The sequence below is a fragment of the Mus caroli genome, chromosome 8, assembly GCF_900094665.2.
Source record: "Mus caroli chromosome 8, CAROLI_EIJ_v1.1, whole genome shotgun sequence".
Classification (NCBI taxonomy): Eukaryota; Metazoa; Chordata; class Mammalia; order Rodentia; family Muridae; genus Mus; species Mus caroli.
The window spans coordinates 31,826,940-31,844,012 of NC_034577.1; the positions used below are offsets into that span (position 1 = coordinate 31,826,940).

At 36.4% G+C, this 17,073-nt stretch overlaps 1 protein-coding gene across 1 annotated transcript in view; it reads right to left on the minus strand.

The window, feature by feature from the left end:
- The window catches only part of Sgcz (sarcoglycan zeta), a 1,036,157-nt gene that overhangs the window by 93,624 nt on the left and 925,460 nt on the right, over window positions 1-17,073 (minus strand). The gene's annotated exons all lie outside the window — the stretch shown is intronic.

Sequence of the window (17,073 nt, forward strand, 5' to 3'; positions counted from 1 at the left end):
GAACTCAGAAATCGCCTGCCTCTCCCTCCCAAGTGCTGGGATTAAAGGTGTGTGCCACCACTGCCTTGTGAAAGAAGCCTTTCTTAATGATATGTAAGCTTCCTGGCACAGAAACTCCATCCAGTTTCAATGGGGAATGTCTAGGCAACCTTCAGGCTTTATTATTAAATAATATTTCCCCAAATTTATCTCCTCTGATCACTGTGAATGCTGGTTGATTCAACCCATAAATTTTCTATCCACATAGAAAATATGATAAAGCACTTATCGCCTATACAGTTTACTTGTCTTGTGTTGTATATTAATCTTTATCTTCTTATAATTTACAGAATTATGTCCAAAATAATGACAAAGTCAATGACAATCTGGTTTACACAGCTGCGATTCTATTATTTCTCCTAGAGAAAAGAGCATTTGCTATGTGTTGATTAAGTTTAAAAGCTTACACAACTAATTAATGCATTCTTTACTACTTTGTTCATCTTCCCTATAGGGGAATGCTCTGTGAATGGTTCAGTGGCTGAGGCAAAGAACTGCAAGCTGTTCAAGTTGGGTTCCTGAAGCATTTCTTTTTCTTTCTCGTTCCTTTTTCTTTGTGGTTATTTTATGTGTTCAATTAGATGCCTTGAGGTCAGGGATGTGTGAAAAATATCCCATTCAGGGCTAAGCATTCCAAAGTCTCTCATTTTCTGCTCATTGCCTAGTTGTTGGACTCTTATTAATTACCATTTTCCAGGGCGAGTGTTGAATGATACACTTCTATGTGTATAGTAATATGTCATCAGGTGTCATTTTCCTGCCATGTTCCATTAGAAGAAAATAGTGTGTTCTGTAGGGCTCATGACTTCACAGTGGACTCACCAACAATATCAGATATGGATTCTATTGCATAGAGTGGACCATAAATCCAAAAGACTCATAAAAATAAATTTTTATTTCCCTATCAGTCTTGCATATAGGTGGTTATTACAGCTTTCAGTGTTCATAACTTGTTGAGATTGAGGAAAAATTTTCTCCTATGATAGGTTGTATAGTATCTTAAAGTACTATGGATATTACCTAATAGGAATGAAGCTAGATTTCTCCATTTTCTATGGCATAAGAAGGTGGTGTCTTTAGCAATCAACTTGGGCTTACTGTTAAGATATGGAGGATAGCCACAATATTAGCTATATCTTGTAGAATTTTGGGAGTCCATGGGATTCCCTTTGCCAATTTCCAAAATATATAACCCATTCTTTGTACTGGTGATTGTATTTGATAGCATATGATGCCAAGTTAGGGGAATTGTCTCCCATAATTTTATGTGAAGTATGATTTTATAGGAAGCTTCTAGAGTAGTGGCTTCAATATGGAATCTTGAAAGATATTTATTGTTATTTATCCTTCACCATAGTACATCTTATAACCTACCATCCAACACCCTTTAATCTTCCTGTTCTAGTTTCAACTACATCCCTCCATAATATTATATTCTATATCACTTTCCTTGGAAGAAGCTTTTTACCCTCCGGTCCCTTACTAGCTAAGAGGGCAAAAGAAAATAAATAACCCGATTTAAAAATGGAGTATAAAACTAAATAAATATTTTTTACTATGAGATTATTTGTTTTCCTTTGAATTCCTAGACATATTTAAAATGAACACGCATGACTATAAGTATAATGAGATGCATAACATACTGGTATGTTTAAGTGATGGGCAGTGAAAGTATTGTAAGAATTATTGGTGTATGAAAGAACCTAAGGCCAACGCAAAGCAAATTTAAGAGGCAACAGTCAATAGGCACTTCCTCTTATGTAATACAGGAATAGAACTGTTAGGACTGTGATTTTAATCATTGTGCATTTTTGTTAACAACATGTTAGTTCACGTTGCTTTCACCATAGGGATCCTATTGAAGTTCTATCCCTGGCTCAGCTCCATTCTACTTATTCCACTAAATTTCCTCTCAGAATTAAAATTTTATATCCAGATTAAATTTTTACTATGGTAGCAGCAGCAATCTTTGTACTCACTAAAACTATAAACAGAGCTATCAGAGGTGATGAGCAATTCTCTACAATAGACTCCTGTGAATAAAACTGCATTATTATGCCATTCCAGTTTTTAAGTTCTTTTAAACCAATGAAGTTCCTACAAATGCAGCATGTTCACTGCCAAATCAGTGCATATTTTTGTCTATACATCTGTAAAGTGTTTATTTAGAGAATAGGGTCATTATTAATGTATCTTAGAACCAAAGTATGACCTTTTACATAGTATTCAGTGTATTCAAATAAATGCATAAGTAATGTAAAAAACTCAAGGCAACTCAGTGAGCTATCTAACAGGAGATCCTACTAAATCATACAATTCCATGCTGCTGAGTACTTACTAGCAGCTATATTTTCCACTATGCCTCAACAGTAAAATCTACTCTTTATTTAAGAAATAACATTGTTTTGCTGGGTATAATAGCCCGGGCTGACATTTTTGTTCTCTTAGGGTCTGTATAATATCTGCTCAGGATCTTCTAGCCTTCATCGTCTCTGGTGAGAAGTCTGGTGTAATTCTGATGGGTCTGCCTTTATATGTTACTTGACCTTTTTTCCCTTACTGCTTTTAATATTCTTTCTTTGTTTAGTGCATTTGATGTTTTGATTATTATGTGATGGGAGGAATTTCTTTTCTGGTTGAGTCTATTTGGAGTTATGTAGGTTTCTTGTATGTTCCTGGGAATCTCTTGTTTTAGGTTATGGAATTTTTCTTCTATAATTTTGTTGAAAGTATTTACTAGCCCTGTGAGTTGGGAATCTTCCCTCTATTCTATACCTATTATCCTTAGGTTTCCTCTTCTCATTGTGTCTTGGATTTCCTGCATGTTTTGGATTAGGAGCATTTTGCATTTAGTTTGACTGTTTTGTCAATGTTTTCAATGTATCTTCTGCACCTGAGATTCTCTCTGCTATCTCTTGTATTCTGATGGTGATGCTTTTGTCTATTACTTCTGATCTCTTTCCTAGGGTTTCTACTCCAGGTTTGTCTCTGTTTGTGATTTCTTTATTGTTTCTATTTCCATTTTTAGATGGTTTTGTTCATTTTTTCACCTGTTTGATTGTGTTTTCCTATAATTCTTTAAGGGAATTTTGTTTTTTCCTCTTTAAGGGCTTCTAGCTGTTTACCTGTGTTCTCCTGTATTTCCTTAAGGGAGCTCTTTATGTCTTTCTTAAAGTCATCTACCACCATCATGAGAAGTGATTTTAGATCTGAGTCTTGCTTTTCTAGTGTGTTGGGGTATCCAGGACTTGCTGTGGTGGGAAAATTGGGTTCTAATGATGACAAGTAACCTTGGTTTCTGTTGCTTATGTTCTTTTGCTTGCCTCCTGCCATCTGATTATCTCTAGTGCTACCTGCCCTCACTATATCTGACTGGAGCCTGTCCTTCCTGTGATCCTGGTTGTGTCAGAACTCCTCAGAGTTCAGCTATCTATGTGATCCTGAGATCCTGGGTGTGTCAGACCTCCTGGGAGTCAAGCTGCCTCTGGGACCCTGAGATCCTCGTATGAGCAAACTCCTGGGATCCTAGGATCATGTGATCCTGTGGACCTGGGTGTATTAGAGCACCTGGGAATGGAACTTCCTCTGGGTGTTGTGGGACAGGCTACAGAGTTCACACCCAAGGTATGCTCAGGACACTGGCTCAGACTGGAAGGAAACCTTGCCACTGGTCAGGTGGAGTACCTGGGTGCCTGGGTGCTGCTGGTCCCAGTTATTCCAGGTGTTGGGGCAGGTGTTGTGTCCTCCTCACTTCTGATCTTATGATCCTGGAAGTGTTAGAGTGCCTGGGAGTGGGTCTTCCTCTGTGTGTTGTGGGACTGGCTATGGAGTTTGTGCCCAGTGTTTGCTCAGTGCACTGGTCCAGTGTGGAAGACCACAACATTAATTTGCTTTCTTACAGTGACTAAGGATGTTGAAGGGACTTGTTAGTCATTTGTGTTTCTTGGTGAGAACTCCATTCTTTTCTTAATACCATTTTTAATTGGTAATTTTCTTACATATTTTAGACACCAGCCCTCTGGGTCATTTAGAGCTACCAAGGATTTAACTCCTGACTGTATTGCCTTAACAACTGGAGTCCTATTCAAAATGCCATTAGCTGTGCCTGTATATCTAAGTATATTCTGACAGTACCCATACAGAGTTTCAGAAGTCCAGGCTTAACAGCAAAGCTTTGTTTCATGTGGAATTCATTTTATTGCATGATGAGCAAAGATGGAGTTCCATGTTTCTCCATGTAGATAGCCAGCTTTCCCTGCACCATTTTATGAAGAGGCTCTTATCTCCAAAACATGTTTTTAACATCCTTGTCAAAAATCACATAGCTTTATATTTGTGATTCCTCTATTCTTTATATTTATTTTTCAGTGTATAAATTAACTTACAGTTTTCTATTTTCCCTTTCTTCCCTCCAAATACTGCCATATAGCACTTCATTCTCCCTATGCCCTCTTTACATTAGTTGTTGTATGTACACACACACACATACATGCCCCCATGCCACATACATATGTACATATTTATGTATTATTAAATATAACCTGATGGGTAAATATAGTGTTACTTTTATGTATATGGTCAGACCTGACCATTTCTTTACCACAGGGAAACCAGTTGGCGGGCTCTTCTCTGTGAGGAATACCTCCTCCCCTGGTTTTAATCAGCTGCTTTATCACAGTACTCTATGCTGTGTTACGATCTCTTGTGCTTTCCTCCACCCAGTTTGGCATAGTGGTTGGTTTCTTCCTTGTTCGGCTCACATTAGGCAGTTGTGTCCATGAGAGTTCATAATAGTGTTATCTTCTACTATTACTAGGAAACATAATCTCACAGGGAAAGCCCTGATCCTCAGGCTCTGGCAATCTTTTTTCCCTCTATCTACATTTTTTACTTACTCTTCACTCTTAGTTTTATACTGTGTTACTTTTCTAAACAATTTTAATGTACAAATGTTAGCATGCTACCATTAAAACAAAATATCTTTTACTATTTCCTTTTGTTAGGACATACAAGTATTTTATGATGTGATCCGTTTTTATCTACTTAGCTTCATTTCACAACATGTATTTACCCAAATTTTTCTTTGTTCTCTTCATTCTCGGTTTTATTTTTTTATTTTTATTTTTTGCCTATACTATAATTCATGTCGACTTATTATCTGGCTGATTGACAGTGGAAATGCTCATTTTTCAAATCCCAGCTCAAAGCTGAATTCTCTGGGCATCCTTCTTATTCTTCTAGTTAAAATTCTGTTCCTGCCCTCCACTTCCTTAAGCAGTCAGCTTGATGTCTATTACAGTGCTTGTCATAGGCATTCTGTTTTGTTTAATCATTTCCGTGAAGAAGTCATTTGACTGACCTATCTGAAGAATGGATTGTGTTGTGGTTTGCTTTTCTCTATGCAGACTATCGAAAAAACTACAGTTTGTGTTATGTATGACATATGGTTTTCAGGTCAACAAACTCACCTTTACTGGATGAATGTACAGAGCATATTTGAAGTGAATCACTCTTGGGTGGGCTCTAGATTTGTGTTGAGGTCACAGAAACCTTAGGGATCTGGCTACGTCTTTGTTTCTCTGTTTTTTACTTTTTAACCCCTCATGGAAAAAGTTCTGAAATGCTTTCAAGTAGAGCAAGCATTATTATCACTTGGTTTAACTTGTATTTCTGTTCTCTGCTTCCTAGGATGAGCTCTTCCCCCTCAATTCCTTCTCTTCTTCAACTCAATTAAGAACAAGAAAAATAGGTAACTAAAAACTTTGCTTAATAACAAGGTAACAAGATTTGAAATTTAATTTCCTTCAGCAACAAATGACTTAATTATTAAAATTGTTTTGTTTTGTTTTGTTTGGTATATATAGGATTGTTAACAGAATGCCCCCCCCAATTTCATAATTTCATTAGAATATAAAATAGTCCTGATATAGTGTTTATTAAAACAACCTTTTATTCATTTCTTGTCCAATACTCTTCCTGAGCCTTTCTCACTGTGACATTCACTTCTAGGAAAGTCTTTGTACTTTTAAGTTACTGTTAGGTAATGCCTGTCTCCTTGGTGTTATACAATGATTATGGTAGTCTATTATGCTTCTCTTTGGCTTTCCTTATTCAAGTTCCCACTGATGAATGTGCACTTAGAGAGTTGCTACAGGGAACAGTTTTCCAATATAGAAGATCCAATTTGGCGCATTCCTACATTCTTCCACTATTTCAACTCAAACATTAACTACGGGTAGCCTTACAGGATGATTTTTTTTTTTCATGACTAAGGACTCTGGATGGAAAAATTCTCTCTATACCCAAAAATAAAGACTCGGGTAAATAAGATATTGCTATTTTATATCAATCAGGTACACAATGGTATTAAAGAGCTTGCCTCTTCTTAGACAATAATTGTAGGAACAGACACAATCTTCCTCTTTTCCTTCCACTCCACGGGATGTATCCATCTTCTCTGCAGATGTCCCTGCTGTCTGTTTTTCCCTTCTCCTAGCCCCAGGTGTCAACTATGTCCACTCAGCATGTTCAGATCTATATATTTGTACTACGCTAGCTAATAGAGCAAGATTCATATTGCCTGTGAAGTACCTATAGACTAGAAAATTTCCTACTTGGGAAAGCACAAGAAAATTTTAGAGCATCAGTGAAATTTTTGTGTTACAAAAATTTTATGAATAATTCAGAGATGTTATGAATTGATAGAAAAATTGGTAGATACTTCAGCATAGATAAAGTAGCACACACCTTTTCTATTTTTAATCCACAAAATTAGTAAATTCCTCTGGAAATCAGAATGATAATGATGAATGTGTACACTTATGGGCAAAATTAAAAGAGAGACAGAAATAGAGACTTTTGAGTATGCATTTGTATATGAAAAAAACTTCATGTTAGGTGTGCAATGGAAGAAGAAGAAAAAGCAGTTTTTAATAAGTTCATTTACTTTTCATTCCTTGAATCTTGACAATTTGGAGAATCAAGTTTCCTGTCTCTAATTTTTACTTTTTAAATGTGACACATTTAACAGAGAAAAAAATCAAGTTTCTCAATAAGATATATGTGCTTTCAAGGGTATCTTTCATTTCAAGTAGGGAAAGAGATGAGTTTTAGATTATTTTTCTGTAGAAATATCTTCATTCATATAGCTCAGTTTTCATCACTTGAAAAAAATAATCAAACATCTTTTTTTTCTTTCTCTTAAAGTAAAGTAGGCTTATTAAATCTCCAAATATTTAAAAAATTCAACCACATGTTTAGTTTACTTTGCATCTGAATCTATACTAAAACTTCATTCCTGAATAAGATGAGGAAACTCAGGTTTTGCTTTTTGCTTGTTTTTTTTTTTTTTTTTTTTTTTTTGGTTTTTTTTTTTTTTTGTTATTTTACCTTTTTAAAAATGTGATAAAACACCATGGCTAGAAATTAGAGAGAAGTTTATTTTGGTTTGTTGCAGAGATTTAGAGTTCACAATGGTGGGGACAACACAACTGCAGTCAGTAGACATGGTGATAGGAACTGGAAGCTGAGACCTCACATCTTGAAACACAGAAGAGCAACACCAACTAAGGAACAAGTATTCAAGTGCAAGATACTATAGGGGACATTTTTCAAACAGCTTTCTAACATGAAAAAAGCAAAAATAAACTACAAAATTATTTAGTGATAACAAACAATGACTATGAAATAAGAAAGTAGAAAGCTGTTATGATGGCTATGACTGAGCTACAGGTTTCTCCAGTATTTGGATAAACATTGCTTTGTAACAGTGAGAATAATTGGCAAGTCCCATTTGAATCAATAGATTGAGGAAAGCAGATATACTTTCTACTACTGCTGGGCCTCTTCAACCCATTCGAGGCTCTCTGCAAACAGAATTTATATTGCTTAAATCTGAGGAAATGGCTTTCTTCTTTTTAATTTGTTGTATAATTTTATACCACTGTATGTTAATATTTTCATTGCTTAGAACTTCTTGTATCAGGAGGAAGCAAGGTGATCAGATGATAGAAGGTTATCTTCAACTGCAAAGTAAGTGTGAGGCTAGCCTAAGCTACATGAGATTGTACCTTTAAAAAATTTAGAAAGATTTTAACTATATCATCAATATTCCTTGACACTGTAATTGCCTAACCTGAGGTTTCCTATTCACAATAATAACCTAAGACAATTTTATTTAACAACCATCCTTGATGATACTTTTATATTTATGAATAGAACACACTATTACAGTACCTATACTATAAGTGAAATATGACAAAATGTATAGCTATTAGGTAAAAAAAAAAATGCTTATGGAATACATGACTGTCGTTACTTCTGGTTAAAAATTACCTTGGTCCTGTGAAGGCTCCATGCCCCAGTGTAGAAGAATGTGAGGGTGGGGAGGCAGGAGTGGGTAGATTGATGGAGGAACATGCTCATAGAAGCAGGGGGAGGGTGAGGGGATAGAGAGTTTCCAGGGGCAGGGGAACCTGGAAAGGGGATAATATTTGAAATGTAAATAAAGAAAATATCTAATTAAAAAGTATTTGACTTGATAGGGATTTTATTTTTTTCTTTTTTCTTTTTTTTCTTTCTTTCTTTTTTTTTTTTTACAATCAGATTTTATTCCCCTTCTGGTTCATCCTCTGACTGTTCCACAGCCCATACCATATCCCTGTCCCCCTGTCTCCAAGGGGATGTCCCCACTCTCTGACCCCACCAGACCTCTAAACTACCTGGGGCCTCCAGTCTCTTGAGGGTTAGGTATATCTTCTCTGACTGTACCCAGACCTGGCAATGCTGTTATATATGTGCTGGGGACCTCATATAAGCTGTTGTATACTGCCTGATTGGTGATCCAGTGTCGGAGAGATCTCAAGGATCCAGATTAATTGAGACTGTTGGCCCTCCTATAGCATTGCCTTCCTCCTCAGCTTCTTTCAGCTTTTCCCCAATTCAACCACAGGGGTAAGCAGCTTCTGTTAATTAGTTAGGTGTATCTAACTGCATCTAACTAATATCTGGATCTAACTCTTTCAGCTGCTTATTGGGTCTTTCAGAGGGCAATCATGATAGGTTCCTTTTTAAGAGTGCACCAAAGCCTCAATAATAATATCAGGCCACAGGTGCCCCAAACTCATATCTACTGCCTCCACCTCCCAAAAGGTAGAATATCAAACCTGCCCCACCATGTCCATATCCTATAAGGCAAATATTCCTTTCACTTCAAACAATCATTGGTTTGTAAATCTTTAGTAATTCATATACTTTCTTCTCAACTAAATATATACAGTGGGGAAGATATAGTTCTAAACCTAAGTCTTTTAATTACAACAGGTATTTTGAAATTATGACATTTATTTATATTCCTATAACTCAATCTTTTATAGCTTTATATATATATTAAAAAAACTATAATGATGATAAGACAACAGGCTGAAAGAAATATAAGTTTTATTCTTTACCTTATAAATAATAATAATTATAGCATTTGTGTTCATCAGACCTACTGAATCAAACCAAAGAGGAGAAGGCATAACTGGGCACAAACATTGTAGTGTTTAGGAATCTTTAGGAGACATAGAAATAACCTGAAGATTTTCCTAGAGGCATGCCAGGATCAAGCCTAGGTTTAAAGTTTGTAACTCTCTCGGCAGTCACACTAGTGGTGTTATTATTGTACATATATTTATTGAATACTGTACTATTAGTATTCTGACTATGATCTAGGATTGGGAGAAGATTTTTGTCAAGGCATTTGTATCTAAAATTTTGTCAGAATTAATATAAGAGTAAAAGTAAACTATATCAAAAAGTAAATTTTTAATGTATGTACAAATTACAGAGAAGTAGAAGCAAAACAAACTCAGGGAATACCAGAGAGTAATGTGATCCGGGATGGTTAAGCAACTGAAGGGTAGAGTTTTATGGAAGGAGTATATTAGTGCGTTACACACTTACATAAAAGTCGACTAAGATGAATCAATCAAAGAAGCTCAGAGTGTGGCATACACAGAGTGTATCCTATCTGTATGAGTCATGTGTATAGATTTGGGTTGTGTTCCTCTACATGTAAAGACTGGTGGGTCAAAATATATGTGGCTAACACTAAACAAATACAATGAGAAGAAAAAGAAATCTCAAATTCCTAAATCAAAAGGTAACTCTGAACCTTTCCCTATAACATACATGCCAAAAATTCAGATTCCTTCAGATATTATTAGGTTATATCAAACCTAGAGATGTCCAATTAGGATACATTGAGTCTCATTTTTCTAATTTGCATGAAATTGACCAACTGTAGGATGTACACAGATTTTCTTAGATATATCATTATTAAGTTTTCATAATCTTGCAACATCAGTTCCAGAATAAAGTTTTAGTCTTCATTCCACAGCTCATGCACCTGCCCAGTTTAGGGAATTCTTCAGATAGTTTGTGACTATCACTGAATATCGAGGCCTAGTTTGGATTATGCAACTCATGCAGCTTCCAAGCCTAATGAGCTCCCAGGAACCTAACCAGCTGGGCCATATTCCCACAGTGCAGACGCAGCTGGGTCGCACATTTGAATGCTGTTCTGGTTGCAAATGACTGGAATCACTCTGTTACACTAATTAAAATACAATAAATCAACACTGAGTATTTAAAGAATCAACCTACAAAATTCTCATGTTTGATCTTAAATCAGCCAAACATAGACAGCATCAGTAAGAGAACTTACCTTCTACATATTGTAGAGGAATTTTTACCTAGCAATATGGCTGCTCTGGTCATATCTGAAAACCTGCTAAGTCTGTGTGATCAAGCTGGAATGCAGGCATGCCCTTAGCATACACCTCTAATCCCTCTTGCTGGAATCCCTTAGACAAACCCTTAATCCCAAACAGTGGTGGGCAGACAAAGTGATGAATCAGAAAAAGTTTTACAGAATGAGTCTGTGACAGGATATGCCCAGCTCACATGAGGAAAGCTATGTAAAAGCAGCAAAGGAAGAGAGAGTTGGGGGTCAGTGCAGTGAATGCAGAGGAGCGGATATCCTTTCTGCGCCCATGCAGTTCAATGTGGGTCAACAGAGGCAGATGAAGCCAGAGAATAATGAGCCAGAAGATTAAAACAAATCACCAGTTAATTTGAGGTGAAGCAGAAAAATTCAGAGAGAAGTTTAGAGAAGACAGATTGAATCGATTAGCTTGGAGAAGCATTTGAGCCAGAATAGCTGAGTTGAACCAGATAGCCTAAGTTCAGAAAGAACTGGAAAGGATGAACTTATTTAGTAGTAAGCCTTCAAGATGACAATTATATCTGGCGGCCAAAAGTTACATTTATAATTCATCAAAGGCAACTTCGAATCAAACATCAGACATATACCCAACAACAGAATAATCTGCATTCACAGATCATACTACAAAACTCAAATAATAAGAAACTTCAAAACAATATATCTCCCACTGAATTCAGTTCTCCTTTAAAATTTTTCTTCAATGAGAATATCTATTATTAAACCTAGAACAAATATTAAAAAAAAAACAATGAAAAGTGTTTGCAAAGAATTCAAGGAGTTCAGAAAAGACAGGAACAGACACATTAATAAACACGGAGGATGTGAGCAAATTTGATAATCAAACCCCAAAACACAATTATGTCTAAATGAAGACAACTCCACATTTGAAAAAAAGAATTAAGGAAAGAAAGAAACATACTTAAGAAAGCATAAGATCAAATGAAGATAGAATTGAAAATTTAAATAATACAGAGAAATCAGGGGAAAGGCTTATCAGTAAAATGGGTTGAGCAGAAGAAAGAATATCAGAAGGTGAAGAAAAAGTAGAGTAACTAAACCAGGAAATCAAAGAATATGAAAAAAAATTAATAAAATACACTAAGGGAAGGTGCAAGAACTATGAGACACCATGAAAAGAACACATTTATGAATTCTATATATAGAATAAATGACATAGATTGTATTTTTAACAGGCTCACAGAAGAAAGCCCCAAATTAAAAGAAAGATTAACTCATACATGTATAGGAAGCATACAGAGCACCAAATAGACTTCACCAAAAAGACACTTCGATGGCATAGCAATAAACATATTAGGTATAAAGACCAAAGACAAGGTATTAGAAACAAACAAGTCACATTAAAAAAGAGATACTTATGAGATTAACAGCTAGCTTCCCAATGGTCACTTGAAAAGCAGAAATGACTTAAGATATGTACTCAAACTTAAAACAGACCAAAAATGTCAACTCAGTATATTTTATTCAGCAAAACTGTATGTCTCAATTGAAGGAGAATTAAAAACTTCCCATGATATCAACTCACAAAGAGAATTCATGGATGTGGAGGAACCATCCCTACAGAGAATATTGAAAGCAGTACTTGGGATTGAAAAGTGGAATAGCCAAGAGGGTACAAAAAGAAAACCTAGGCATTTATAATTACTGAAACACCTAATATACAATGCAGAAGACAATGCCAAATTAAAAACAAAATAAAGTCGATCTACTTACACCACTCAACATCAAGTTTACATAGTAATTGCTTCAACTCCTTCAATCAAATGATAATAGTTGGAATAAGAAACAAGTTTACCTTTCTATTGTCTAGAAGAAACTCATCAAGTACAGGACCCACAGAATCAAAGGATGAAGAAACAAAAAATCCAAGTAAACTGATGTGGGAAACAAGAAGCATTCAATATCTAGATATTTGCTGAAGAAGACTTCAAGTTAAAATGAATCAGAACAGGTAAACAAGGGTTCTCCAATCTGATCAAAGGGACAATCAAACAAAAAGACATTACAACCCTAAACATATGGATACCAGAATCTGGAGCACTCAACTTCACAAAAAAGAGTACTACTGAATTTCAAGATACTGATTAACTCCAACTCAGTAATAGTAGTTGATTTCAACACACCTCTTTCACCAAAAACTAGAGCCTTTTGACAACAAATTAACAGAGGAAAAAAAATACAAAAACAAAAACAGCATTAAATGACATCATACATACAAAAATCTTATATACATCTCTAGAATATTCTACCCAAACGCACAAACTACTCATCAATCCACATAAATTTCTCTAAAATAGATTCCATATTGGAGCTCAAAAGATATTCTAAGAGAAAAACTGAAATAACTTCAAGTAGCCTATAAAAGCACAGTTTAATAAAGTTAAAATCAACATCACAAGAATCTCTAGTAACCATGTGAACTTATAGACACAAAACTGATGAATGATGAGCAGGTCAAAGGAAAAATGATGAAAGAAAAAAATCCTGTAGTTAAATGAAAACAAAAACACAACACAGTAGAACATCTGGAATACATCAAAGGCAGTAATGATAGTGGTAGTCGTAGTTCTAAGCACCCCAAATAGCTAGTATAAAAAAGCACAAATATTTTATTTAATGATGGAACTGAAGAATTTCATTGGAACAAACCAATGAAAAATCCACTATATGAGAATAAATAAATGTGAGAGCAGAAATTAATAAAATAAAAATAATGAAATTTTACAAAAATTAAAGAAACTAAGAGTTGGTTCATTGTGAAGGTAAACAAAATTGACAGACCCAAAGCCTGATTACTCAAAATAAAGAGTGGACTCAAAATAACAGAATTAGTTATATCACATACAAAAACTTATTGTAAGGGAACATGATGGTTTATTTATATTTGTCCCAGGGAGTGGTACTATTAGAAGATATGGCCTTGTTTGGAGTAGGTGTGTTACTTAGGGTGTAGGCTTTTTTTTTTTTTTTTTAATCTTCAAGATATTTTAAATGAAATAATCCATGAACAGAAATATAAACACTGATATTCCCTTTTAGACATGGATACAACCAATGTTGATCTCACCTAATAAGGGACTGACAGTTGTCATAAAGGGATCTAGTGAAAGCTTGCAACAAGATAAAATTTAAGAGTAAAGTATACAAAAACACAGTTAGATAAGAAAATTAAGTTCCATTTTTCTATTGCAGATGAGTTTTATAATTCCTGAGGAAAAAAACAATTTTATTTTCAGACTTCTAGAGAATAGGGTTATGAATGGCTTCAAAACAAACATAGTTGATTTGTGAGGTGATAAATTATCCTGACTGGTGATGGTTTACCTACATATTTGACCTTCTTAAACATTTAATTGAATAAACTTCTTATGTTCTGTCTCTACTCTTATTTTTTCTTTTTTCCCTCTATTTCCAGATTTAACAAGATCTAAATTACTCATGAATGAAGATAATTAGTTAATATTATTTCTTAGATGTATGTACTTATAAATGAAATGGCTATGTATTTTCACCTAGTTACTTGTCCTATTGTTAGTTGTGTCTAGCAGTTACTATATATTTAATATTTTATTAAATATCTATTATAATCACAAATTACATTATGCACAGAGTTCATATTTAGGATGGAACACATGGCTCCCAATGTAGGAGCTAGAGAAAGTACCAAAGAGCTGAAGGGGTGTAGGCTTTAAGACCCTTCTCCTAGCTTCCTGGAAGTTTGTCTTCACCTAGCAGGCTTCAGATGAAGATGTAGAGATCTCAGTCCCTCCTGAATCATGGTTTCCTTAATGTTGTCATGCTCCTGCCTTGGTGATACAGGACTGAATCTCTGAAGCTGTAAGCCAGTCCCAATTAAATGTTGTCCTTATAAGAAATACCTTGGTCATGGTATCTGTTCACAACAATAAAACCCTAACTACAACAGAAGTGGGTACCAAGAGTAGGGTATTGCTGTGATAGGCCTGATCATGCTTTTGTCTAGAAGACTGCAGATTTGGGGAATTTGTATTTGGAAAGCAATGAAATGCTTTAAGTGGGACTCAATAGGTCATCCTAGTAGAATATAGAAGACTTTGTTGCCAAGAATGATTTGAGCCGTTCAGACATGGCCCAAAAGTTTTCAGTGGAGGATAAATTCAGTATGTGGTCTGAAGACCATTTTTGTGATATTTTGGTGAAGAATGTGGCTGCTTTTTGCCTTTGTCTGAAGAGGCTACCTGAGGCTAAGGTAAAAATATTTATGTTAATTGCATTGATAATGGAAGTCTCAAAAAAGCCCAGCTGAGACTTTGTTCTCTGGTTAAGTCTCATGAAAAGCATTTGGAACAAGCATAGCAAACTTAGAAAGGAAAAATATAAAATATGTGGTTTGACTATTGACAGCAATGGCTTGTGCTATAAGATCAAGAATTGAAAAATGGTACCTCATAAAATTGCAAAGCTTCTGTAGGGCAAAAGACACTGTCAATAGGACAAAAAGGCCATCAACAGATTGGGAAAGGATCTTTACCAATCCTAAATCTGATATATACAAAGAGCTCAAGAAGCTGGACTCCAGATATTCAAATAACCCCATTAAACAATGGGGTACGGAGCTAAACAAAGAATTCTCAACTGAGGAATACCTGAGGGCTGAGAAGCACTTGAAAAATGTTCAACAGCCTTAATCATCAGGGAAATGCAAATCAAAACAACCTTGAGATTCCACCTCACACCACTCAGAATGGCTAAGATCAAAAATTCAGGTGACAGCAGATGCTGGCAAGGATGTGGAGAAAGAGGAACACTTCTCCATTGCTGGTGGGATTGCAAGCTTGTACAACCACTCTGGAAATCAGTCTGGCGGTTCCTCAGAAAATTGGACATAGGACTACCTGAGGGTGTAGGTTTTAAGATCCTCACTTCCTGGAAACCAGTCTTCTCCTAGCAGCCTTCAGATGAAGATGTAGAACTCTCAGCTCCTCCTGCACATGCCTGCCTGAATGATGCCATGTTCCTGCCTTGATGATAGTGGACTGAGCCTCTGAACTTGTAAGTCAGTTGTCCTTATGAAAGTTGCCTTGGTCATGATGCAAAGCCCTAAGTCAGGAAATACTTTTACATCTATTTTCCATCAAGTTAGAATACCTAAATGAATTCGTGCATTTCTATAGTCATCTCACTTACCAAAGTTAAACAAAGGAGAAATCAACATCCTAAAATAACGCAAAAAATGAGAAGATTGAAGCAGTAATTAAAAAACCCTTATTATTAAAAATGCTTTTATGTTCATATATAGCAGAATTATAATAGACTTTCAAAGAAGCATTGAAAAATACTTAATTTTTCATAAATTAAATATAACAGGATCCGGCCACCTTCCGGCCAGTGGAAAGGAGTCTGAGTGGAGAGGCAGCGCTTTGCCTGAGCATCAGCAACAGACATCTTGGTTCCGGGTCCCCGCCAAGTGTATTCTGCACAGGTGAGAGTACGGAATACAGAAGCTAAAAGCTTCTGGGACGGGGGGTCGGGGGGAGCCACAGAGCTTCTAAGGCAGCCCTCTTTTCGGGCCCCAGACAGCTGGCCACTTTTCTGGCCAGTGGTTAGGGATCCAACCGGCCCAGGAATGCTTTGCCTGTGCATCGGCAGCAGACATCTTGGTTCCGGGACCCTGCCAAGTGTATTCTGCACAGGCCCCTGACATCCGGCCACCTTCCAGCCAGTGGAAAGGGGTCTGAGCAGAGAGGGAGCGCCTAGCCTGAGCATCGGCAGCAGACAACCTGGTTCCAGGACCCCACCAAGTGTATTCTGCACAGAGGTTAGGGATCCGACCAGCCCTAGAAAGCTTTGCCTGAGCATAGGCAGCAGACATCTTTGTTCCAGGACCCCACCAGGTGTATTCTGCACAGGCCCCTGACATCCAGCCACCTTCCGGCCAGTGGAAAGGGGTCTGAGCAGAGAGGGAGCGCTTTGCCTGAGCATCAGCAACAGACATCTTGGTTCCGGGACCCCGCCCAGTGTATTCTGCAGAGCCCCAGAGATTACCAGATGGCGAAAGGCAAACACAAGAATCCTACTAACAGAAATCAAGGCCACTCACCATCATCAGAACGCAGCATTCCCACCCCACCTAGTCCTGGGCACCCTAACACAAACGAAAAGCTAGACCCTGATTTAAAAGCATATCTCATGATGATGGTAGAGGACATCAAGAAGGACTTTAATAACTCACTTAAAGAAATACAGGAGAACATTGCTAAAGAGTTACA